Source organism: Silene latifolia, chromosome Y, assembly GCF_048544455.1.
Source record: "Silene latifolia isolate original U9 population chromosome Y, ASM4854445v1, whole genome shotgun sequence".
Lineage (NCBI taxonomy): Eukaryota > Viridiplantae > Streptophyta > Magnoliopsida > Caryophyllales > Caryophyllaceae > Silene > Silene latifolia.
The window spans coordinates 377,382,906-377,385,624 of NC_133538.1; the positions used below are offsets into that span (position 1 = coordinate 377,382,906).

The window sequence follows — 2,719 nt, forward strand, 5'->3', positions numbered from 1 at the left end:
ACTGTTTGGGAGGTAACTTATTCTGAACTAGGGCCGTCCCTACCTCAGTCAAAGCTACCGTCTCATGATCATGAATGCGCCTCTTACGCGATAAAATTTCTTTCATAAATTTAAGGTAAGAGGGTACCTGTGTCAGCAGTTCGGCGAATGGCACAGTGACCTGCAAGCTTCTGAGGATCTCGGCAAATTTGGCGAATTGTTGATTAACTTTAGTACTCTGCAGACGCCTCGGGAAGGGAACCGTGATGGGTATCTCGAGTCCCTTGTTTCTCTCTTCCAACGTGTCAGCCGGATCAAGCTCTGTATCCTTTGTACGCTTCTTTCCTCTCGAACGAGGTCTTTTAGGCGATTTATCACTCGATTGAGCACTTTCTTTAGCAAATCTACTCGATCGACCCCCAGAAACTAGTCGATCGAGTACTTTCTTAGCCGTCAGCTTATTTCCTTTGGCAGAACACTGTTCATCAGCTATATTTTCCTTCCTCGGGTCTGATTTCAATACTTCCGGTCCCTCATATGAACGACCGCTTCTCAAATTAATTAAATTTAACGTCTCATATGGATATTTGTCAGCTTGTGACGGTAAATGACCCGGTTTCCTTGTGGATTGGTTCGCAGCTAACTGGGCAACTTGAGTTTCAAGTGCCTTGATAGAAGCATCTTTTTATTGGTCGCTTAACTTCCATTGCTTTGTCAAAGACTGCAACATCGTCTTCAACTCACCTATCTCACTTACCCCACCAGAAGACGAGGCACCTTGATTAGGTGTAGGAAAGGAAGGAGGCTTCTGAAAGCCTTGTTGAGCCTAATGTGGAGGGACATATGACTGCTGCTGGTGCGGAGGAGGAGTAGGATTGAGCACATTTTGACTTGTCCACCTCAAATTGGGATGGATTGCCCCTTGGTTGTTATAATAGGAACCCCCTCCTTGCCTATTATGTTGAAAGGCAAGGACCTGTTCCTTCTTTGTAAGACAGCCAACATCAGTATAGCCGTCGTTGCTACGACACCTCTCACATGTGACCGTCTCTCCTCTAGTAAGCATATGGACCGTCTAAGGCTCCCCAGCAAAATGTAACTCCAACTTATCAAATCTAGCATTCATGGCTTCCAGCTGAGCCACAACTTGCTTATCGACTGCATGAACTGTTCTAATACCATCCCTCGGGTTTCCATATTCAGCACTGTGGTTCGCCATCTCTTCAATAAGGGCCCATCCCTTATCATCGCCGGTATTCTCTTGGAACCTCCCATTAGATGACGCATCAAGTATGGCTCTATGATCATCATACAGCCCATTGTAGAACTGGTTAGACAGAAACCACGGGTCAAAACCATGGTGAGGAAGAGACCTCACCAACTTCTTGAAACGGGACCATGCTTCATAGAGAGTCTCATCAGGTGCCTGCTTAAAACTCGTAATCTTTGCCCTCAGCTGATTGGTGCGCTGTGGAGGGAAATATCTCTTATAAAAAGCAAGAACAAGGGTCTCCCAGTTTGTAACCCCCACGGCCGTACGATCCAAATCAGTCAACCACTCCCTGGCTGCATCAGTCAAAGAAAAAGGAAACAGAACTTCCTTAATCTTGTCTTGAGTTACCCCCTTTGTGGCAGGGATAGTAGAACAGTAGTCCGTCAAGACCTCCATATGCTTTCTCAGGTCTTCCCCTGCCACTCCTCTATAGAGATTTCTCTCCACCAGATTGATATAGGAAGGACGGATGTCAAATGTATTCCCATCCTCAGTCTGGAGATTGAAACCTTTAGGAATATACGATGCTTTAGGCTCCGAGTGACTAGCAATGTTCGGCATCTTTACTGGTTGATCGGTACAAATAACAATGTCTTCTTCTAAAGACTAGTCTTCTGCGAAAAGAAAATGATGTAGCTCTGGCTCGAAAGTACTCAAGTCTTCCTTTTGTGATATTCTCTGCAGACGGAGTCTATGCCTGAATAGTCTCTCTGGCTCTATATCAGCTGAAACTAACTCAAACCTGTCTGACCTGGGCATAAACAACAATGAAATAAAATAAATAAGAACTGTCTCAAGGAATAAAAACTCCCTGAGACGGATAAAATAAACGAAACAAAGACAGATAGGGCAATTGCCTCCCCGGCAACGGCGCCAAAATTTGATACGTCTGTTGTGTACCTATCAAAAATAACTAACTAAACTAACTATATAGCTAGGGAAGTCAGGTCCATCTCCTCAGGGAGGCAACATATTTGTAGAAGTCCGTCTATTTGGTCACAAATGGGGGGGGGGGAGGGGGTGTTTAAATTGGTTTTCTAAACTAAAAGGTTTAATGGAAAGAGAAGAGGAGACAAGAGCAGTAAAGGTAGAAAAATAGAGTTAAACTATCAAATAAAGAAGAGTCATGTCCGGATTTCGGTTCACTATGGTAGTCCAGTGACTCAACTATAAACAACATAGACAAATTATTGCGAGACGGATATGGAAAGGTCCTTCCGGTCCCCTTTATACCCTAAACTTCCACTAACTCAACTTCCGTCCTCGCCAGGGTGTTCTACTGTTCATAGCAGGCCTATTTAGTCCAATCTTCCGATCCAAGATTAAATTTAGCCAGATTAAAGGGTGACTCAGAAGCGTGCACTCAACTAAGTCGGTAAAAATAAAGTTATATTGCTATGGTGACAGAATCTCACAATTAATTCATCTAACCTATTTACTACATCGTCACATTTCTACCATAGATCC

The 2,719-nt window shown here is 43.9% G+C and overlaps 1 non-coding gene across 1 annotated transcript; it reads left to right on the plus strand.

The window, feature by feature from the left end:
* Window positions 1–1,331: 1,331 nt before the first annotated feature.
* LOC141635933 (small nucleolar RNA R71) lies at window positions 1,332–1,437 on the plus strand. The gene has a single exon (XR_012540586.1). It is a non-coding gene; the product is annotated as a small nucleolar RNA R71 (small nucleolar RNA).
* Window positions 1,438–2,719: the final 1,282 nt, after the last annotated feature.